This window comes from Anser brachyrhynchus (genome assembly GCF_964034855.1).
Source record: "Anser brachyrhynchus genome assembly, chromosome: Z".
Classification (NCBI taxonomy): Eukaryota; Metazoa; Chordata; class Aves; order Anseriformes; family Anatidae; genus Anser; species Anser brachyrhynchus.
The window spans coordinates 73,648,716-73,673,155 of NC_137697.1; the positions used below are offsets into that span (position 1 = coordinate 73,648,716).

General features: G+C 36.6%; 1 long non-coding RNA gene across 2 annotated transcripts; it reads left to right on the forward strand.

Moving 5' to 3' along the window:
* Positions 1-15: 15 nt before the first annotated feature.
* LOC308185609 lies at positions 16-6,603 on the forward strand. 2 transcript variants are annotated; one of them, XR_013943506.1, is made up of 4 exons: positions 16-933; positions 2,025-2,132; positions 3,386-3,527; positions 6,434-6,603. It is a non-coding gene; the product is annotated as an uncharacterized lncRNA (long non-coding RNA). The 2 variants fall into 2 exon arrangements; XR_013943507.1 differs by lacking the exon at positions 6,434-6,603 and adding an exon at positions 4,800-5,201.
* The last annotated feature ends 17,837 nt before the right edge of the window (positions 6,604-24,440 follow it).

A 24,440-nucleotide genomic window follows, 5' to 3' on the forward strand; every position in this document is an offset into this window, starting at 1 on the left:
GCAGGAGGGCAGGAGGTGCTCCAGGCAGGCAGCAGCAGTTCCCCTGCGGCCTGTGGAGAGGCCCCTGGTGGAGCAGGCTGTCCCCCTGCACCCACGGGTCCCACACGGAGCAGATCTCCACGCTGCAGCCCGTGGAGGAGCCCCCGGTGGAGCAGGTGGATGTGGCCTGGAGGAGGCTGCGGCCCATGGAGAGCCCCCGCAGGAGCAGGCCCCGGGCCGGAGCTGCAGCCCGTGGAGAGGAGCCCACGCAGGAGCAGGGGGTCTGGGGGGAGCTGCCGCCCGTGGGGGACCCGTGCTGAGTCTGTTTTTCCTGTGATGATAATTGTTGAGTGATCTCCCTGTCCTTATCTCAACCCCTGAGCCCTTTCCATCATATTTTCTTCCCCTTTCCCTTTGAGGAAGGGGAGTGAGAGAGCAGTTATGGTGGAGCTCAGATGCCCAGCTGGGTAAAACCACCACAATAATGCAAATATTTTAGATAATTATTTATATATGCAAGTAAATATGGTATCTTAAATACTTTCAGTTCGTTTCTCCTTCTTATTTATTTATTTATCTATTTATTATTTTTTTTGGGCTGGAGTTCTTCTGTCACAAGTTTCTAAACCTAATTCCCACCTGATTCACTGGCTATACTTGTATAAGGTTGCAAATATGAAAAGGTTCCAACTGTGTTTAGGGTAGACTGCCGATACCTGGTTCCTCTACCTCTTAATTCTCTGTGCACAGTGCACAGTCTTTCTCAAGGTGCACATGAACAGGTTGCTCCTTCCTCAGATCAGACAAACTAAGTACACTAATGTTTCATGTCTTCCGTAACTATACATATGTTATCCTCTGATCCCTCAGGAGGTCTGGAGATGCTGCCCTTCTATGTAGTCTGAACACAGTTCTCCTATCTAGTTGTTTATCATAAGACTGTCTCTAGTACATGTGAGTGACAAAAAACAAGACAACTCTAATTCCAGAAGCTGAGTTGGTTTAATGTTTGGAAAACAAGCTGGAGACTGGTATTACCAGTGCTGAGTGTCTATGCAATGATGGTTTATGGCTCACCAAACACGTTGGGATGCTCAGAGCAGTAGGGATGCATGCTCTGGTGCAGCCATGAGCCCACCTGGGCTACCCTGTGGGTGGAGAAAGAAGCAATGACCCAAGCCCTGCTCCTCTTGAGCACAGAGGTCAGCACATGTCCTCCTGGCATACAGGCAGTGCCCTCAGATATGACATACTGCATAGGGCTCCCTAGGGGATAAGATGGTCACCTCCACGCAAGTACCGCTTGTCATACTGCAGTCACTGGGTGCTGTTGTGGCAGAAATGTCCACTGCAAAGTGCAGAAGTGAAAAGTAAAGGTTAGAAGAACCTGGGCACTATGACATGTTCTCAAATCATGCTGCTCTGGACAATATAAGTGCATCCTGTGTGCATCTATTCATTTTTGTGAAGGGGGATGATATTGATTCCTTACCAGGTGAAGATCTTTGCAGTGTGATGAATACCTGGGAGAGTCTCAGAAGCTGCAGTAAAGGAAACGTGGGAATACCTTCAGAGAGATATTTATTGTAAAATTATTAGAAGGACTGGAGCAACGCAGAGGGGGAGAAGCATTGCCAGCAATGTCAAATACTGAAATGAAAGTACTGTCTGGCAAGTCACATTAAAAGGACATATATATCCATTTAATGAGAAATTAAATAACATTAATCCTCAAGTTAGTGGCTTCTTTGAAATAGGCTTAATATGTTGGGTTGAATTTAGGATGAAACTTATGAACCTTTTGTTATTGCTAGCACAGAAATATTACTACTCGGGACAATATTTTGAAATATGAAGAAAGTTTATTGTTACAAAGCTATCTGTGATCTTTGAGAGACTTTTTTTTTTTTTTCAGAATAAAATCTTGACAGATTCACGCATTAGTATCAATATCTTTTCATCTGTCCAACTGTCTTAAATGTATGATTAATGTATTTTCAGTTAATGATTTCTAAGATTCTTTGTTATGTCTTGTCAAACTGTAGGCAGAATGCACACTAAACAGATTCAGAAACGTATAAACAAATAATTAAGCAATGTGTCCATTATTTGCTGAACATATGGCAGAAGAGAACACAACAATTCTTTGTTAAGTAAGTACTGTTGATAATATGGTATAAATATTCACATTTTTCTATTACTTTTTAAAATAATTGCTGAAACAAGGAAAGGATAAAATTGTTTATGTAGAAAAAAATGGATTAAAACACAATTTTTTTTGCTTTTTTCTTTCTTTCTTTTTGAGGGCCCTCTTCTAAGTTTAAAGAATAATAAGGACCAAAATGTTGTTCTGAGCTATGAAAGAGATGACACTGCTAGCACTAAAATCGTTTCCATGTCAGCTCTGGACCATTTATGTTGAGGCTTTTGCTTAGATTCTCATAGTCCTTATGAAAGGCAGGAAAATACTTCTGGTAAATATGCTTCGGTACTTCTAAGCCATTCATCATGATTGTGCCTACACTAGATTTGGGCTGATAGTTCTTCATTAGGTTCAGTCATTCCAAAAGGTTTTGCTGCTCCCGGTAAAAAAAAAGTATATGAAAGTAGACAAACAAAAGGTAAAATCTTATATACTGCTTTAGATTGGCAAGCTATCCTGGGCTGTGATTATTAATCTTTGTCATTGGTCATAAAATCAAATTACAGAGAAATAAAAAAAACACCTAATTAGTTTTCTTTCAATAATTCAGCAATTATTATTTGGTAATCTCCTATTTAAACATAAAGTATATATCCCCCTAAGTTTCTTTTTGTCCAGCCTCCAGACTTCCTTTTTCTCAATGTTTGTTCTCTTAAATACATTTTTCCTTAAAAAAAAAAAAAAAAAAAAAAAAAAAGGGGAAAAAGAATGCTTTCACAGATAAATGACTTAATTTTTATGTGGGCTGAAGCAGAGCTACTTGAGCGCCTGCTGCTGTGTGTAAAATTAGCAAGTATTTGGGTATGGACAGCCAGAAATACTGAAGAAGCCATCAGACTTTGTCCCTTTATGTCTTAGACACTCACTTTTGCCAAGATTAGTTGTATTGATGTTTCCTATTTTGTCTACTTCTTTTTCTCTCCATCCACCATGGAGGACTGAGGCGAAACTCCACTTTGCTTAACCATGCCATAAATAAAAGTACAGGATACTTACATCTCTTTATGTCTGGAGTCTTCCCTTTCCTTTCGCCTTCTCCTTTCTCGCCAAGTGAACCTTCTAACTTCACATGCTCCCATGGACCACATAAGAGATGTATGTCCTGAAGACTTTTTAGTACAGAAATCTGTTTCACATCATTTATTTTCATTAGTTTTATCATGCCATTTCATCCTTTTTTTTTTTTTTTTTTTTTTCTACAAGTTTCCTCTGAAATACAAAGAAATGGATTCCTGTAGTGAAAATTAAAGCTTTTGACCTACTTTTTCTTACACTGGACCTGTGTTTGCCATAAAAGCAAAGAAAAACAGCAACTGCTTTTTATAAGGATACTGCTTAATCAAAAGTGAGTATCTGGAAAACATAGGCTGTTCACCCCATATGACAGCTTAAGCCTAAGTAACTTTCCACCCCCAAAAAAGTCTGATAAAAAGATGCAGAAAATATCTCCACACCCCAAATCAAAACAGCAGCTGAATAAAAACAAAACTCCACATATTCAAGGCCCGTCTGACACCTACCTGGGCAGCCTGGTCTAAGGAACCTGCTTCCACAGTGGGGTTGGACCCGATGATCTTTCGAGGTCCCTTCCAACCCCTTCATTTCTGTGATTCTGTGTGATTCTGTGATCTTTTCAATAAATGAGAAATACTGGCACCATAGAAGACATTAAAAGATTATGGAAGCTTTTAATAGTAATTAATTAATGCAACCTGGAAGCCATTGATAAGAAAAGAGAATAGAAAAGTCTTCGTAAACTTATCTATAGAAAAACTTATCTGGTCTTTCCTATCAATGAATAATTCATTGAGAATCACATATAATTTTCTAAAACCTACAGCTTCGCCACTCAGGTTAGAAAACAATTCCACTACCACTAAAAATCCAGTGTGTTTAGATAAGTCTTGTCTTCACTGATGTCAGAATCTAATGAGGCGTTGCTTCTGCCATACAAGAAAATATAGACAGAGTACAGGCAGGAAAAGAGCCTGATCTTCTGGCTGTAATCCTATGAATATTGCTTGGCTACATATAAAAGGAGTTACTCTTTTGAGTAAAACTGTGAGGATCAGTTTCATTGAAGGATGCTTTCTGTATGTGAGGGACTTATTATTAAGAAAATTAATTTCAGGTTAGTTATAAATGCCATATATTGTGAAGTTAAATATCAAATATTTTAAAGACTGCTCTGATTCAAACCCATGAACAAATTGCTCATTCATTTGAAAGTTCAAAATTCGATTTGTTGTTCCTGAGATTTGGGAAGGTATCACTACATGCATTAATATTGCTAGTGATACACAGAGTATTTTCTCCTGCTGTTACTTGGTGGAGGAGGACTTTGAAACAACAGATGCTCCATCCTTTTTGAAGCTGGAATAGTCACCATGGAGCAGTTATATCTATATGTACTGATTATGGTGGTTTCCAGTCATCCTGCCCTCCCCCCCCAGGAGCTTTAGAATACTTACCTGTGTCACTTGGATGGACATTACAAAAGATTTATGTCAGTACTGGATACAAAATAAAAGAATCTTATTGAGAAAGTACTACTATTATATGCTTTATATGTTTTACAGAGATACCATAAGTTAATTTTCTATTTCTTATTGAACAGAGAGAAGATATGCGAGTCTCTTCCAGCATTAATTTGCCAGTTATTTGTATTTGGATCATAATATTTTGATAATTAGAAGTAAACTACTGGAGTGGGTTATTTAAAAAAAATTAAAATAAAAATCATCCCTCTTTTCTGCCCTGACATAGTCAGTAGAAATTAGCCCTGTGATACCCCATGGTCCTGGGCCCTTTTATGTACTTTCATGCATTTTCTGCCATCGGTGTTTTTCTAACCGCTTGGCACCTCAGGTCCTGCAGAAAGTTTTGGTTTAGGGATGCTTTTTTTTCAGGTATACCTGTTGTGGCTCCTGTTTGGAGTAAGTATTTTTATACCATGACAAATGTCAGGGTATTTTGCATTTTATGCAGTACATCCCACTGTGGAGGTGCTCAAGACAGCAAGAGACCACACTAGCTCCCAAACTGAAAGACCACAACAGCACTAACACACTGTTCTACTGCATGCTGCACAAGGTAGAGTTTGAGCTAATAAATCTGCTAGTGAGTACCATTAAGTGTTAATGAACACTTCAGAAGAATGCATTCATTTAAGTGCAGTGATACACTGATGTCCTTATACTGATCTCTTGATCCAGTAAGGACATACTTATTCTTCATACTAAGGGATAGAATTGTGTAGTAAAAGCTATTATGTTAGAGCGTTTTTGAAAAAGAAAATCTGCTATGGGCCAGACATCTTTCTTACAATCACTTTGACTGCACAAAGTGAGAACCTTCCAACATATAGTGAATGGCTTTGGAGAGCAGTGATTATATTGTATAAGGATTTCTCTTCCTCTCCATTTCACTCGTTCCTACTGCTGCAGGGATAGACGGTATCCAATAGACCTTAATTACTTTCCATGGGAAATGTTAATTAGCCAACTGAGTAAGTTCATAGTGTGCTAATAATGCATTAAAAAGAGTAAGAGCTGTATTTAAAGCAGAATTTTATCAAAATGCTCTCTCTTTCCTTTGACAGTCAGAACTGGATCCAGATTCTGTAGCTCATAATTATAGATAATTACAAAGAAAAAATAATCTTGAATATCTAGGCTACAGAGCACGGGCACGTGCTGGGCACGTGACTTGATTCTTTATAACTGTCTGAAATATCATAGTTCACTTGTCTTCTTAAGGCAAGAAAAGGACAAAGTCTTTCCTATGTGTGGTGGATTGACCACACCAGCAGCTAAGCCTCACACAGCCATTCTCGCATTGCCCCCACAGAGGGACAGGGGAACAAATGACAAGAACAAAAGCAAGAAAATTCATGGGCTGAGGTAAAGGCAATTTAATTGAAGAGGGTAAGAGGAAAAAAAAAAAGTCCCTGAAAGTAAAGAAAGTCTTGATGTTGTGGGAACAGTGCTCAGTAACAGCCAAAATGCTGGTGCATTTCATCAAGACTGTTCTAGTCACAAATCCAAAACACAGTACCAAATAGGCTGCTGTGAAGCTGTGTAACCATCCCAGCCAGACCCAGTAAACGATGCCTTAGATATAAGTACTTATTTCCATGGACCTCTAAAGTAATTTTGGAAGAAGACACGTCTGTGAGATACCAAGCTTCTCTTAAGAACATGATCGTGTTTGTCTTGGCCCTTCTGCTATTGATTACTTGTGTAATTGCAGGCAAACAAGCTAACACCAAAAATGAAAATATTTTTGAGCATATGGAGAGATATACGGAGTCCAGTGCCTCAGTCCAGCTTAAAATAAGCCAGCAGCCAGACAGAAAATGCCAATCTTCATGTAAGATATCTTGTCACTTGGCATGATGTTTTAGATCATGCTCAGTGCAATGTCAGATTAACGGTGAAAGAAAGGCTGCACCCAGTTTAGGAGTCAGGCACAATGGAAAACACTGACATCAATTACAGCTGTTCAAATTGGGCAGGGGAGCACCTTTCCCAGGAGTGGGCTCCACCCCAGTGGCCTCTTCTCTGCAAGGCTGTTTCTGGCAGCTCATACCTGAAAGCAAGGTGTTGATGGTCAGGGTGCAAATATCTGGGTTTCTGAGTCCACAGGGAAACTCAAGATGAATGTGAAACAGAAATTCTGAACTCGAGAAAGGTACAGGATAAGGGACGAAGGGAGAGAAAGAGAAGGGTGGGGAAACTGATAGTTGCTTCTAATTATAGCACTTAGTGAAAACATTGTCACATGATAAATCTGGGTAGGGTAGAAGAGTCACACAACTGACTGAATTATGAGACGTGCAGACATATGGGTTATTGTCCAATAATCTTTCATTTGAACAGACCAGATGATTTCACAGACTTCTTTGATTTCTTTTTCATCTTCCCTCCCCTCCCCTCCCCTCCCCTCCCCTCCCCTCCCCTCCCCTCCCCTCCCCTCCCCTCTTCCCTTCCCTTCCCTTCCCTTCCCTTCCCTTCCCTTCCCTTCCCTTCCCTTCCCTTCCCTTCCCTTCCCTTCCCTTCCCTTCCCTTCCTTCCCTTCCCTTCCCTTCCCTTCCCTTCCCTTCCCTTCCCTTCCCTTCCCTTCCCCTTCCCCTTCCCCTTCCCCTTCCCCTTCCCCTTCCCCTTCCCCTTCCCCTTCCCCTTCCCCTTCCCCTTCCCCTTCCCCTTCCCCTTCCCCTTCCCCTTCCCCTTCCCCTTCCCCTTCCCCTTCCCCTTCCCCTTCCCCTTCCCCTTCCCCTTCCCCTTCCCCTTCCCCTTCCCCTTCCCCTTCCCCTTCCCCTTCCCCTTCCCCTTCCCCTTCCCCTTCCCCTTCCCCTTCCCCTTCCCCTTCCCCTTCCCCTTCCCCTTCCCCTTCCCCTTCCCCTTCCCCTTCCCCTTCCCCTTCCCCTTCCCCTTCCCCTTCCCCTTCCCCTTCCCCTTCCCCTTCCCCTTCCCCTTCCCCTTCCCCTTCCCCTTCCCCTTCCCCTTCCCCTTCCCCTTCTCCTTCTCTTCCCTTCTCTTCCCTTCTCTTCTCCTAGTGTTTCCTATTTGTGTGTGTGAGTGTGTGCTTGTTTTTGTTTTGTTTTGCTCTGTTCTGCTTGTTTTTGATTTGTTTTGTTCTGTTTTCTTGAAACCTTTTTCTCATGATGAAGTTTCCTATGGAGTAATGTGCCATAAAAATAGCCAGCACAAATTTGTTGCTTTCTCAGTGAGAGTGCGGTTACTTACCAAAGGTTCATGAGAAAGTCAGATAACTTAGGACAAGAACTTAGGCAAGTGAATTGGTTTATTTTTAAATAAACATATAGCTCCTCCAGTACAGCACACAATCTAGTGATTGTGATCTAGTCTCTCAGTTTTGCTTTCAGGGATGCTAATGACGGTTTTGTGGCTTACTGTCTGGATCCAACCATATGTCATGGTCCTGAGGAGTCCACTGCCACTTGTCCAGTCATGAAAAGCTTTTGGAGTAAGTGCTTGTGCCAGTTAAAATTATCACTAGAAATTAAACCCCAAATAAGATTACTTCTTCATTTGGGCGTGTCTGCAGTGTATGCTGAAGCTGTAGGGATAGAGGATTTAAAGCCAAGTGAGTTAAATTAAGTAACGCAAGCAGTTCCTCTAGAGCAAACCAGATTTGCCTACAGTGTACATGGTAAACGTTCTCATTTATGCACAGTCACGAATCTTTATGATGGAAAATCTTTCATGCTTATTTCTTCTCTGTTCTGTCTACATTTTTCCTCTTAACAATTTTATTGACTTAAGGATACCTTCTTTGTGATATACTTTGTAATGTTAAAGAGTCTATTAACAGGATCAAACATCTTATTCTGTGTTAAATTAAACCTACCTAAGGAAATGACATTTTTTTTTTCAGTTAGTTACATTATTTAATTATTGCAAATCAATATTTCCAACACTTTTTCTTCCACAGTATTTATAAGAACATTAAGTCACTGTTTTTTGCTCTGTTTCCATGAATTCCCTCTTTGACTTCTTTGAAACAAATTTGATCAATGCTGATTTACTTCAGTGGGTTTTGGCTTAGGATTATTAAAGTTGTTTGGCTGAAAATTTTTGAATCATTCAAATGTTTGGCCCATTTAATTTTATGAGTTGGCTCAGAAAAGTGAATGTATCTCATTCCACTTGTAGAAAAAACTTAAAATGGTCTACAAAATACATAAGTTTTGGAAAGAAAACTCAATCACCGTACATTGGCTGCTTGTCCTTCAGGACACAGGATGTGTCATAGTGGAGTTATACTTCGGATAATTTGTCAGCTGAAAAAAGTCACCCATTAAAATTTGGCACCAAATGCTTCAGTGATTTTGAAACAAACATGGCAGAGGAAGTTTCAGAGAAAAGCGTAAACCAAATGAGGATGGGAAGAGCCTGGAACATCCCATGCTATCGAAGAAAACCTCTGACCTCTGCTTCTCTTCACAGCAACTTGGGCTTTGACTTAGGAAGTTGGGAAGCTCTGATAATTTTAGCATAACTTGAATAATTGTTATCAGCTTTCTTGACTAATTATTTAGCATTCTCAAATGAGTCGTAACAAGTGAATGGCAGTCAGTTAATTACTAATATGTAGATGAAATTACTATCCTACAAGCATGTGTCCCCCTGCAAAAGTTTCTCCAGGGAAGAAAATAAGCCTAAAGTAATCCTAAGGCAAATCTACTCTCTTCTCCATGTTCAAAAATATAATAAATAATTAGCAATATACTATATTGAAACCACTAAATCAAAATGATTTTTATCTAAGAGGAAGCATTCTCTCTTCCTCCATTCTCCAAATTCATAAGCAGTTGTAACAATAACAGCAACAACAATAACAGCAGCAACAACAACAACAACAACAACAACAACAACAACAACAACAACAACAATAATAATAATAATAAATGTATGCTAGTCAGTTTTGCCATAAATAATTGTAAATATACATTTGGGTTTGTCTGTGTGTGCATACACCTACAGGAGTAATTTCTTACCAAACCAGAATGCAAGAAGCTACAAAACAATGGAAGATCACTGATAGGAAAAGGCAATATCACATTATTTTTATCACCTTTGCAAGTTTTTTTTTTCTTCAATAAAATAATTTAGAAAAAAATATTGATCATTATTCCATAGCACACTGTACTGGGAACATGCATAACTGTAAGTCTGCAATGTTAGATAGCGCTCCTCTTTTTAGCCAAGGGAGAGAAATAGTCACAGAACACAGTCATCTAAATCATCTAATCTACTTATGTTATATGAGCTTTTAGATTAAAGATGGGATGAATTATTCCCTTTTCTTGCCATCTACAGTAAAGGAAATCCTGATGATCAGCTCATCAGCTAAATTCCAGCAAAATTCACAAGACAGTGCTGATCTGTGTTTTAGGTTATTTGCTGCTAAACGTGATAAAAGCTGAAATTAAACATTTGTGCATAAAAACACATAATAACATGGTTTTAAGGTTCCTGTAACCCAAGTTAGTACTCTTAGGAGGTTTGACTGATGGGCAAGGTCACTTTAGACTCAGATGGTAAGGTTAATGGCTTGTCTGTGAGTCCCAGTGCACAGTTTTGAGTTACAACATCTCCTGTTCTGCTTGGAAGGGAGCTTGCTGCGGTACACTTACAACCAAAACAAACATGAACAAATATACAGATGGAGTTAAAAATATGTAATATCATTTCTGTCTCACAAAACCCTAAACTTTCTCCTGCTGAGAACTGAGAAAGTATTTTGTATTCTTGACCTGATGTTCTTTTCCTCTAAAGCAACATTTACAGGATACTATTAGAGACAGCATACCTGGTGAGCTGTGATGAGCTATTTTTATAGTTCATTTTTAGCTTTATTTTTATATTTGATGTGGTGCAGTAAGGCCACTCTTACTTTCTTATGTTCCTTTTATTTTTCATTTCTTATTGATAAGTCTAAGCATATCCTTGGTAAGTCTTGTGGCACCTGCTTCTATCTTAGAGCACGGACTCTTCTCATTGGCAAAGTCCCTAAATGTTCACCGTTGCAATATTCATCTCAGTAATGCGTGCCAAAGGCACTTTGTAGATAAAATCTTCAGTTCATTTTTTTTAGAATCCGTTTCAACAATCTCAGGCAAAAGGACTATTCAAAGCCCATTATTGGCAGGGAGATTTTGTTATTCACTTTATGGGGCTTTGATGGGATCAAGGCCTGTGCAATAATGTATAAAATAAACCATGGTCTAGCTGTGCAGTCATTGGGAATCAAGGGATTTTATGAGTTCCCCAGAGACGGTCAATATCTCAGAAAAAAACAGACCCAATATGTTCTCTCTGACTGTAAATTTGGGTTACACTCTCTGAATGAAAGACATCAATCATTCTGGACTTATGGGACTCAATAGATGTTTAATACATCTTTCTTTGAAATCTTTGCACAGAATCCTAAAGCAAAAATAAACAAAAAAAAATCATCCCTTTAACTTCATATGTTTACCAAAATTCATATCTGAAGAAGCAAAAACAAAGGCAAAATGAAAAACAAAACAAGATATAACACAAAACTAACCAGCCTAAAGAGGGAAAGGAAATTGAATGTTGAAAGACAATTCAAAATTGGTCATTATATCATGATTGAACCCTTACTGTTTTTCTATTTAATCAGACAACCAGAAAATCGAGGCCTGAAAGACAAAATTTAGAAAATGCTTCTTAAATTTATTTTATCTGGGTTCATCTATGGGTCCGAGATTCTTTTCTTTATTTCTACAATGGAATTAATGACTTCAGCAAGGTTCACATCTTAGATTTGAACAATTATTTTAAAATACCAAACCTGAACTTTGGAGATGTTTTCCTATTGTCTGAACAATGTTTGCTAAACGTAACATTTATCATTCTTACATCAAAGTGTTTTGCATTAATATTTTTTTCTACTGATGTCTTTGCAGAATCAAAACTCTTTGGTTTTAGGACTTCTGACATTTTTGCTTTTGCAGGATATCCCTTTCTGAGAAATAGCTTATTTTAAATGAATGCATGATAACTTTGAATTACATTAAAAATTAAGATCCTAATGTGCTTCAGGCATGATTAACCCACCCTCAGAAATGTTCCGTCTGTTCTCACCTCTCATATAAATATCAGAACGATAATCATTTCCCACAGAAATTAAATAGGCAAAAGTGAATTTCACAAGTAGAGCATACACTGATAAGTCTCAGGTCAATAAAAATTAGACTTTGTACATTTCATTTTACCTATAATTTCATGACAATCTTTCTCAGCCAAGCCCAATCTGTTTTGTATCTTTTGCTTCTTGTCACCTGTCTCTATTTCCTTCCTGTATTTGTACTTCTAGCCTCTTTGCTCAACTATTCGCATTTCTTCCTACCAGGTGATGTCTCAGTCCCCCCACTGGTTTTAATAAGCCTCACTGCAATAACCATCTTTCTTCTAACCTGTTCTCCCATTGTCCCACATTTTGCAGCTCCAGGATTTATTTTATTATTTATTTTATTTTATTTTATTTTATTTTATTTTATTTTATTTTATTTTATTTTATTTTATTTTATTTTATTTTATTTTATTTTATTTTATTTTATTTTATTTTATTTTATTTTATTTTATTTTATTTTAATTTTATTTTATTTTAATTTTATTTTACTTTTGTTTTGTTTTGTTTATTATTTTATTTTATTTTATTTTTGTCCCCACCACATTAGTTCTCCATTCTGTGTTTCACACTGTTTGGATTTTGCAGGAGGATGCTGGAAGCCAGAATGGCCAGGATCTGTGGCCAGCAGCAGCTGCTTGGAAGGTCCTACTGTGCTGTTGTGTCCAGACTTGTAACACGGGCACTGCAGGCAAAATCCTCATAAAGCACATCTGCTGGGGCATCCCACTAAACTTATTTCTCCTGCAGAAGTCTGCTGTACAGATAGCAGAGAAGGTGTGGATGTGTTGTCTGCTCTAAAGTGAACATCAGTTCCAGATGGTAACTGTATGCATAGACTGTACATCAGGGATTCAGCTCTTTTCCACGAGTTATAAAATAGCTCACACACTTTACATATGATAGCTACAGCCTTTCAGAATGGTCAGATTTTATTTATTTATTTATTTATTTATTTATTTCCACAAAGAGATAAAAGCCTGTTGCCCGGATCAACCATCTTGCTAAAATTCAGTGCTCTAATCCAAGAAGCTTCTGATGTCTCCAGGAAATTTGACTTTGGGCAAAGCCATGCTTTCTCCTGAAGCTTATTTTTTGAAATTATGGTTACTTTTGGTCAAAATCTTCAAATAAGAAAGTACTTAGCTGGAGATATCCTGACATGTAAAATTTATGAGTGATTATAGTTACATAAAGTGATAAACAATGCATAGTGATACTGCCTAATGGAAAATATGCTGATTTGACCATAGGTCCATCTACAGTAAGATATGTATATTTCCATTACATGTTAGTCTTTTATTGCAATATTTAGGTAATACTATGCTATTAAGAAATGTGTATTCAGATGCAGTTTTGTGTTCTGTATTTCAATTATTCAAATATCCAGATAATCTTTTCAGTATCTGATATGAAACTTCTAGAATTAGGCTTAAAATTCTTCTCCAGGGTATTAAAATTCTGGAAAGTAAGAAAATGACTAATGTCAGGTATGCTATTAAAATAAGAAGGAAAAAAAAAAAAAAAAAAGAAAAGAATTCTGAAGCCTTCAGCCATAGCTAATTACATAACTTTGTACATGAAGCTTTATAAATTAATTTTTATATACTCTCCAAAGAATCACAATCTTAATAAATTTCTTTTAAAAATGGTTATTCTTAAACAAAATAAAGATCTTTGAATTACTTGACTTGTAACTAGCTTTTGTTTTGGCATAACAAAAGACAGTCATAAATTGGCTTTATTTTTTAAAAGAAGGAGAGATGTGCTTTGGATGAATTTTCTACCATATTTTGTAGGTAAAAATATCTCTTGCTAGCATTTGAGTAAATAATCTGAAATGTCCCCAGTTTTCTCTTGTACCATTTTTGTTAATATGTCATTTGGAAAACACCCTGCTGATGTGCATGAGGATACAAGAGAGCTGCGAGTTTGAAAGTGTGGGTATAAAATCAGAATTCAGCACTCAAATAATTACACCTTTCTTTGTTAAGTACTTTGAACTTTGCAAATACAGTTGTAGACTAGATGGTGATGATGGATCTTTTTCTTTCATTTTCAGTGTTTAAAGCACAGTATATTCCTCTGCTACAGATAATTTAAGCTTATATCCGTCTTGTCATTCTAAATAGCACTTTTGAAAAGTTTATTTTTTTTTCCTTTTTTCTTTTTTCTTTTCCAAATATAAAAATGTCAAGATAATGTTCTTAGTAGCAGAATTTATTTCCATTGTAGTTTTACCAAAAGAACCACCTTAGGGATCCAAATGTGTGATTCACATGTGCATATTAAAATGATGGGCTGGCTGAGTCCAAAAAATATAAGCTTTTTGTTTACTGTACACAATTATTGTGCTGTGGGACTTTCACAGTAATTCATCTTCAGAATATAGGCATTTGCTACTGGAGTGAAGATAAACTTTCCACAGAGTTCAGAAGCCAGCCTGTTTGTAGCACCCTTGAAAACTCTGTTTCATATATGCTGAGTACTGCAGGGGGATCATATGCTCTGATCCACTGCCTAAGCCCAGCTCCCACTGCTGGTAATAAAAACGTTGCTTCTTTAAGAAGTTTCATAACACACAATATAAAAGAAGAGGAAAAAGGTCAAGCTTAAGATGAGAAGCAAAACAAAACAAACAAACAAACAAAAAAAATCAGCCAACTGCTTAAAAGCCTCTGACATTTCCCTTGGAATTTAACACAGTAACTTTCGTAGACAAACTTTTTGGGCTACAATATATTTATTTTTCCTTCCTTCCTTCCTTCCTTCCTTCCTTCCTTCCTTCCTTCCTTCCTTCCTTCCTTCCTTCCTTCCTTCCTTCCTTCCTTCCTTCCTTCCTTCCTTCCTTCCTTCCTTCCTTCCTTCCTTCCTTCCTTCCTTCCTTCCTTCCTTCCTTCCTTCCTTCCTTCCTTCCTTCCTTCCTTCCTTCCTTCCTTCCTTCCTTCCTTCCTTCCTTCCTTCCTTCCTTCCTTCCCTCCTTCCTTCCCTCCTTCCTTCCCTTCTTCCCTCCTTCCCCCCTCCCTCCCTTCCTCTTTCTTTCTTCCTGTCTCTCTCTTTCTCTCTTTCACTCTCACTTCCTTGCTTTTTCACTTTCTGTCTCTCTCTTTCTCCCTTTCTCCCTTTCTCTCTCTCTCTCCCTTCCTTCCTGCCTGCCTGCCTTTCTTCCTTCTTCCCCAGGTCATGCAGTATGATAATGACATGTTTGCTATATCCTTAAAGGCAGAAAGCTAAGCTTTATTCACATACATTCCTTCAGAAAGTTTTGCCCTAGTAAAAGCCTTATTGTCACAACAGTCTGATGGAGGATCAGACCCTCATTCTGTACTCTGTACAGCATTTTTCTTAACTAACTGTCTAGGCAAGAGAGGACAGACATTAATCTTCTTGTGAGCTTGAGGTGTCCTTCCAGCTGGGTATGTGATTTGTTTTTCCTGGGGTCAGAACCAACAGAAACCAGACTTCTGAGCATAAAAGCTCTCTAATGAAGGTATACCAGCCAGCAGAAAAACAGAGCCTCTTGTGGCTAAGTAGTCAAATGTGACTTGCCCTCTATTTCTTTTAGGATTATTTGGAAATCTCTGCATTTCTCATGTGTTGCACTGTCTGTGGCTTAGGGTCATACCAAATCCATCTTCATTCTGCTGATCTTAGCTGTAAAGAGGCATCCGTGTTTTATCTGGAGTCCATTTTGAATTGTTTATGTTGTTTAAGTAGCTTTTGTTGACCTACACTCAGGTCAAGTTGAAGAGCTTGAGAAAGTATTGCTTTTAGAAAACTGTTAAACACACTCCAGTTTACCTTCTTCTTTCCTGAGAACAAAATCTGCTCTTGCCAGGTTGCCTAGAAATAGTTTAAGCACCATTAATAGTGGTCATGGAGGTCGCTTCTGAATTATTATCTGTAAATATACACATAACTTCAAATTTATAAAGCTAAAGCTATATTTATAAAAGTAGAGAAACTAATAAAATATCTAATTGTAAATAAATGTTTAATAATCAAAATATATTTTGATTTATGTTCTCAGTAGCTGTGCTACTGTGAAAGCCTTTAACTGTTACATTAAAAAAATCTGTTACTTTATTGTACGCTGAATGGGAACTGAAGCTCTTTTAACTTCAGGCACTGGCTGGACCCTGCCTCAAAAAACCTCCCAATGATCTAGCAAGTTTTGACAATGTTATTGTAAAGTGTGCTGAAGTATTCCCCCACAAAGCAGATTTATAACACCAATACAGCACAGAGTGTATCCCGTATGTAGCAAGCTCTTCAAATATGCAAGACTGCTGCAGATGCTCCCATATGTCATTTCAATCCATAATAATCATAAGGGCCATGGACAAGGGAAAAATGCAACTTGGATGATTGTGGTTCCTTCCTCTCTAGCAATTCCTGGCTTTGCAGTAAATCCCTGGGGTGCTTAGTAAGCAGTAAAAGATAGAGAAGTGTAGGACGAACAGACCAGCTGTGTTTTTTGGGTATAACATCCTTAAATATCCTGTTGATAGCCCAGGAGGTATAACTATCTTGCACTGCCTCTCTTCATGGGACTATTTTTCCATCTCCGTTAAGCAGCATTTCAGTCTCTGACTTCCTCTCACATTACCTTCAGAAATCCAAATCCATCCTGAGAGATAACGTTGCTGCCAGGCCATTTCAGACTGGGTAGATAATTTCTGTGATTTCTACTACAGAGCCTGCGATGAAGCAGATCAAGCTGTGTGTCCCCAGCACGCAGGCAGGGTTGCATCTGGCTGTACAATTAGCACAGGCGCTGGGTGGTACGTATGGGAGAAGGCAGCAGGATGAGACATCAAGATTTGGATGTGGCTGTGCACTGAAAGATGCAGCAACTTGCTTTCCTGCACAGGACTGGGTTAAATGCGTCAACCTGTTGTGGCTGCACTATCATGCAGCTTAATCTATAGCGTACAGTCTTTATCTTCAATATAAATTGTGTACACTTGGAAACTGAGTTCTTTTCATGCTATGATGCTGTTTGAGTTGGTTCTGGAGAAATAGATGGATGTTAATTTGATAGCCTCTGTATCTCTGTCCTCATTGAAGATTTCAGAATGCTCTTTGTCAGGGGATGACTGATTAAGTAGTAGTGCTGAGAATGTGCAGAAGAGCTAAGAAAAAATTGATTGACCTGACCCAGACTTTCAGTTTTTCATTTAGGTCAAGCCTTTGTTGGAGATAGACATATTTTGATTAATTTTTTCTCATTAATTTTTATTTTCATAAATCTCTGCACTTCAAGATTCCCTGTAGATGCCCAGGCAGATATGTTATAGTTGCATGAAAACCTTAGCCTTATACCACATCTGACCTAAAATAATAAATAAATAAATAAATAAAACTAAGCAGATTTGGGTAATTACTAGCTTTGTAAGCTAAGTCTTGTCTGATACAAAGTGTGACACTGTGAGCAATACTCCTGTGGTTCTAAAGCAAAATTCTTGTTTGTCTTCACAGGAAGCATGCTAGAATAATAAATTTAAGCACATATTTCAGACAGTCTCAGAGTTTCTCCTTTAAGCTCATCCTATTAACCTGCAACCATAGTTCTAGGATTTTTTTTTTTTTCTACAATTTACAGTTTAGAAGTTCAAATTTGCTCTGAATATCTGTCCAGGCTGTTTTTCTAGCTAATTCTGAAAACTGCAAGATTGCATAACTTTCTTTGAGGGTGGTTTTGGCTCATTGCAAGTCCTCTGTGCCTCTTCTGTTGTGGAAAATGAAAGCATTTTAAACATTAATAAAATATAAGTAAAGTATAAGCAAACCAATTATAAAAATGTTAAGGGAAATTCACTAATGGATAAAACACCTGCCAAATTTTATCCTGACATTTTGTTTTATAACAGAGTGATATATATATATATATATACGTTATTTTTTTTTTTTTGAAAACAGGTGTCCAATAAAAAGCTCAACAATTTTTTACAGGAATGACACCATCCCATTAAAAAAAAAAGAAAAAAGAAAAAAAAAAGCTATTCTAATAAAATCAATGAAATGTTTACTAATTTTGCAGATTAGCATATACGATTGAGTTAACAATTGGTAGGAGTTCCACTGTGTTAAAGAGTTTTTAATCTTTCATAAGTATATAGCTGTTGATAAAGTTTTGTGAATGTAGCTCCTACAAACAGCCTTTTTCCAGAAAATTATTAAAATATATTCACAAAATCAGTAAATAAGACATTCTGGAGGTCTGCTTAGTTATTTTCCTCAATTATTTTCAGAATTAACAGTAATGAAAATGGATGACAGTAATAAAATGGGAATTCTCACCTTAGAAAGCTTTCTATCTTGTGGAAAATAATTCAGAAAAAAAAATAAAACTAATAAACTGGCTTTTTAAAGTATTGACCAGTATGTAAAAATGTGAAAAATTGCATATTTAAGTATAATAAGTATATATTTTACATATTTAAGTTTGGTACCAGGCACAAGGCATGATATTGGAAGAATAAAACGATGCTTTTTTTTTGGAACAGATAGATCCTACCACATTGGGGTGGGTATTTATCTGTGGTATCATCTCCTCCAGAGGATGCTTACAAATGATTTTAAAGACAGCAAGGCAAGGCAAGCTTGGTAAGGTAAAGCAAAACAAGGAAAGGTGAGGTGAGGCAAGTTGTGAAAGTCTGTGGCACATGAGATTAGTATAACTATTTAGTAGCTCGAAGCTTATCCACCAGTGTTAAGAGAAGTGATGTACTTCCTGGTCCGTCACTAAGTTGATCGTCTTCACAACCAATCAGAGGCAAAGCTTGTGTCCAGCCTGGTGTCTTGGTGGTGACTTCGGGTGAGGTGGGTTTGGAATTTTCTGTCTTATGTCCAGAGATAGCTGTGGATTCTCAGTTTGATGGTAACACATTCTCATTTTCCCTTAACTGTGTCTGCAAACCTTGCTAGCTATTTCTAAGCCTCACAATTAAAACTATGTAAGTCATGCCTGCACAAAAATACGTGGTATCTAACATGTATTTGCAGCTTAGATGTTGGGATGTTTCATTTACTTCATTCACAAACATAAATTAATTTTATACCTAATAAGTGGAATGGAGAAGAAGCTTTTGCAGAAAAATGGTTTTCAGTCTCTAGTAGTACAGTATTATATGAACAATGTCAAAGCAATAACTATCTGAAAAAGCAGTAGGCCCTGAGAGTTTAAGAGTCTGAGCTTTTGTAGACCAACATCTGCTTTCTACTGGATAAGACCCTAAGCTTCTTATTTTGGCAGAGCTTTCAGTGTTTAATCTATTTTGCTAAGGAGCTCTAATATAAATGTTGATATTTTATACAGGTGATAACATGATGCTTCTTGCAAATATAGCTGGAAAGCCCAGGAGCAAGGCTGAAATAAAGTTTCTGGAATTTTCTCAACAAGAGAGAAGGCAATCTTGGAAGACATTTATTTTTGTCTGTATTGAAATTCATAAGATTCTTCTTATGCACAACCTATGTGTTATAAAAAAATAACACTAGTTTCCTACCTCAGAATTCTTGAGGGTTTTATAATTTGGGTTAATGAACATCTGAAATAAGATCAATGAGCCTGCTATCTTTCTTGTGTAAAATTATGCAAAATTCATAGTCACAACATGATCCCACAATACTCCTGACAGGTTAGAAGAAAAAAGGGAGAGATCTATATTTAGCTAAGGAAGAGATATCTGAGGAATGTGGTACATCATGGAACATGGGGAAGGAAAAAAAAAAAAAAAAAGAAGAAGAAAAAAAGAAGAATTCTAACCAATATAAAGATGTCATTTTCTGCATTCTTGATGCCTGGTCTGGGAATCAATGATCAGTACAGTGGTTGTTTTTATATTAAACATTACATTTGGAAAACTGAAAGGAAAACTTCTTCTGCAGTGTTTTCTATTAACTTCCATGCAAAGCATAAGTTCTAGGAATCTGTTTGAATCATGTTCAGCTTTAGTACAAATGTAGAAGTTATGTGTGTTTTTGGATTCAAAAGGCAAAGCATGCACACAAATTCAAACAAAGACATTAAAGTTGGCAGGAAACTATAGACAAGAAAAAGAAGTTGGTGTGGAAATAATTAAAATTAAAAGGAGAGTGAGGATCAGATGTTTTCTGTGGATCTAAAAGTTGGTGGGTTTGTAAGAACCATTTTGATAAAAAGTTCTTAGTCTTTTTATTTAGATACAATCCATTATACAATTAATTATTAAGCAATGACATTCAAGATCAGTTGTACTGAAATGCTGGAATGAAGGCAGGATTTAGGTATTAAAAGCTGTAATATTTAAGCATCCAATTTTGCTGTGGAAGTCAGATCTGGAGTAAAAAGAAATTTTCAGGTACTCAGAAAATAGATTAACACAATTAATTTAGTATCGGTGTCACCCAGAACAGGTATTGGGTGCTGGTTATATCAGCACAGCATGTTGAGAACCTACATCTTTTTCGGATTGATTTTAGTCTTGTGCAGTTTGACAAAATTGGTGTAGGTACTATAGATTATTAGTTACATTTCTTTCAAAGTTTGTGCTTTGGTGATACACTTTATGCAATGTGATTATCTGCTTTTCCAAGCTTATAAAACAATATAGGGTGGTGGAACATGGACCCAGTAGTTATTACAGTGTCCAAACAACATTGATGTGTACTCTAACCGTGCCTACAGATGTAGAGATTCAGATTGAAAGGATATAGTGCTACAATCCCCTTCAATATTGAGAAGCAATGAGACAATTTGGGTAGCACTATTTAATTTCTAAAACCTTCATTTTTTGGGGGGGAAGTGCAGATAACTTTGTAGTTTTGACTGAAAATAAATTATCCCAGGAAATAATTTGATATTTTCATGATGAAATACACACTGTTTTTCAAATAACAGAACTATCTTGTTGAACATCAGAAATGTTATCTGGCCTCAGATTTCCTTTTGGCTTATGACTCTTTTAGCATAGTGTATGACTAAATTTGTCACTGCAGCCACTATAGTAATACATCAATAAGACTCTGTTTCCCCATTTTTCTGCTTGCTTTACTGGGTGAAATAGAGAGATCAGTAGACTAATAGAGCTCCTATTGGTGTAATGAAAAATCACAAAATACATACAGCTGGGAAAAATGGTAACATTCTTTAAGGGCACTTGCTTTCCCGTACTTGATGAAAGAAGAACTTACACCTAACAAATCAATTTGTGCAAGCTTTGTGACTCTTGAAGACCAAAAGGACATTTGTTTTGATTAACATAATATAATTTTCATGTGATCACATAAATGTTTAAAGCACTGACATGTGGAATGAACCATATTACTGTCCCAGACCTCCACAATAGTCGCCAGTTAGTCCTCATAGAACTATATCAGACTTTTTTCAGCTGTGGAAACTAGCAAAACGTTAAGGTTGATCTTTTTTGCATACATCTCCAAGGACATTTTCACTTAAGATTCAAACTGAACCATGTTATACACACACTATAATTTTCTCTAAATTACTTCCTATTCAGACTGACATGAGTGATTTGTTAATTAAATAAGGGAAATTTGTTGGATGATCCAACACATGTGAAATCTAGATTATTTAGTAGTGATCCATCTTTCATTGACAAATTCAGTTTTCAGTAGATAAGTTGCTTATCTTTCAGTTTTATTTAATCATTAAAAAACATTTAACTGATTTTTGGTTTTGTACCATTTTAAGTTACAGTTTTCAAAACTATGGATTATGACCAGAAAACCAAAGATTAAAAATATTTTTCTAACTCCCAGCACTTATGAAAATGTTTTCTGCATAGCAGACTGATATATATGACAATGAAGATGTACAAATACAATCTTAACCCTACAAGCTCCAATGTCCTTCAAGTTCAGAAGCACAGTCATTTTTTACTCTCCAAATAAAAGATATTTTTATAATTTCAGAAACCTACCTAAATATGCACATGTATTTTGTAATATTATAGTCCTCACCATCAGCAGTGATGTCCTCACAAGCACAGTCCTTTATAATCTATTATTTCAGATATCAGGTGAGCACATGCTATCATTGGCCTTTTTCGTATGTTCCCAGGAATCCATTCATAAGCTTTTAAAGAGAGATGATGCTGGATTTAGAAATTGGAATAAAATAGGGCAAAGATTTCTACTATGTAGGTAGAATAGCTCGAAACATGAGTAGAAAAAAAAAAAAAGGAAAGAAAAAAAAAAGAAGAAGTATTTACTTGACCTTACAAGCAGAAGATAAGCAACTAAAAAGTAGGCAAAGAATACTGGTGAATGACTATGTTATATGTTAATGAAAGGAGGTGAATATGAAGGTGAAACATTGAACCCCCAACCCCCCAACCAAAGGAATAAAGGGAAAGTAATGAAAGTTTTTTTTGTATTGGGAAGCATAAGAGCAGAGTATAACCAAAAAAAAAAGTGCTTTTCCAACAACCTCTTTTCTTCCCATACACTTCTTTTCTGTCTCGTGCTCCTCTTCTTTCTTGTCTTGGGGTGAATACAATAATAATTTCATTGTGGTTTTAAGCACATGCACAACTCTAGCAAAAAAAAAAAACATAAAAAAATAATAAAAAAAATGAAACTAGAACATGTTGGGACATATTACTGGTCTCCTTGTCTCCATGGCGAGCAATATGTTTGCTGTTATGGCTGAGGAAGCACAGAAGCAAAACATGCTTATAGTTTCTGGAGGGATCATGATCCACTTAAATCATAAAACTTAAAGTGCATTTTGTACAGTTTTTGAGTTACAGCAGGCTTCCATCATATTCATGAATGAACACAAGTCCTCCCTGTTCACAAACATATATGTTTGGTTTTCAAGCTTCATGTTAAACAGGAAATATGCTGTCTAAAATTACCTTATTAATGTTTAACAAGCTATTATGTATATATATATATATATAAAAGAGGTCCTTTGAAGCTACATCTTAAGTGGTAGAAAATGCTTAGAACAAGGCAAGGCAGAAGAATTTGTGATTGTGGGAAGTGCATTTTTCAGATGTTAATGCGGTTGAATGGAATACTGGAGTGCTCTCAGCTCCAGCATCAGTCAGGTCTTGTATGAATGTAACTTTAATTTATTTGCAATTCAATTTCTCCATTTTGTTATAAAGGAAAGAATTCTTGCCTTTCATCATGAAAGAAATACAAAATTGGTAGCTGAAGGTTCAAATTATGAATAAGGAAAGTGGAACTCATGTCACTTATTTCACATTCTATTTCCAAAGCTCATCTGTGTTCTTGACAAGGCTATCTCACTTATTTTTTTTTGGAATGAAAATTCTTTTCTAGAAGGTTTCAATAACTGCTGTTTAATTTGAATCATGCATTGTAATTTTACAGTATACTTTCTTTACGAATGTCTTCTAAAAGGTTTCATACATGTGTGCCTGGTAATAATGATGTTTATTACATGTACTTGGTAGTCTTTCTTCTGTTAATGGAATAATTCAGCCTTTTCTCACAGGTAATTCTCATACAGAGATAGTGACTGTATTTTACAGCATGTTTGGAACAAACACACGGGAGCTCACTTTTAGTGAAGAACTTTGCATTTGAAAGACTGATTATTTCTATATGTGATTTGACAAAGTAATGTTACTTTTTGCATCTTGCCTATTAGAATATTATTGTTGGTGACTAGTCATAGCTACATTTAGTACACAATTAAAATTAACTTTGAAGACTATTAATGAATAATGTTTTTGCTATGATGATTTATACTATGATAAAGGTAAGGTTACACAGTTGAACAGTAATTCCAGTGCTTCTATGTAAAATATGACACCAGTTTGATATTGTTTAGGTCTTTAAATTCAAACGTGATTTATCTTCTCTTTCAATCTTCTTTAAGAAAGATCTCTTCAACTACTATTCTATACTGAGTAATAAATAAAAAAATAGATAAATAAAAAACTGCCAGTGTTCCATATCTGTTGGGTATGCTTTCTGAAAGTAACTATTAATACAGTATTAATAGTTACAATATCAATTAATACAGTATTTTAAGAACCAGACTAAATAACGCTTCCTCTCAAAAATACCTTATTCCTTCTAAAGTCTGTAATTATTACAAAGGAGTTACCCTACCTCTTGGCATGACAAAATCTGCTCCTTCGTTTCTGCTACAAATAAAACCACACCATGGCTTATCCCTGAAGTTAATTGGACATTTAGACCATAAAAAGAAAAAAAAGAAAACAGGGAAAAAGGAAAAAGAAAAAGAGGAAAAAGAAAAGAAAAAGGAAAAAAGAAGAAGAAGAAAAAAAGAAAGACAAAGAAAGAAAAAGGAAAAAGAAAGACAGAGAAAGAAAAAAAGAAGAAAAGAAGGAAAAAGAAGCAGTAGGTTGAAAAGAGCTAATTTCTTTCACACTTTCTGCATGGGAGATTTGATAGCAAGTACTGTAGTTTAAAAGTCTCTGTAAATGCAAATGAAGGAGAAACTGGGACATCTGGGTATAAAAGTATATTATGTAGTTCCAAGAGGTCCAGTGGCACTTATGTTGTGTTTAATCAAGTAGAACAAAGTAGATATTAGATCCTGGTAGACTATTTTGCTTAGCATTCT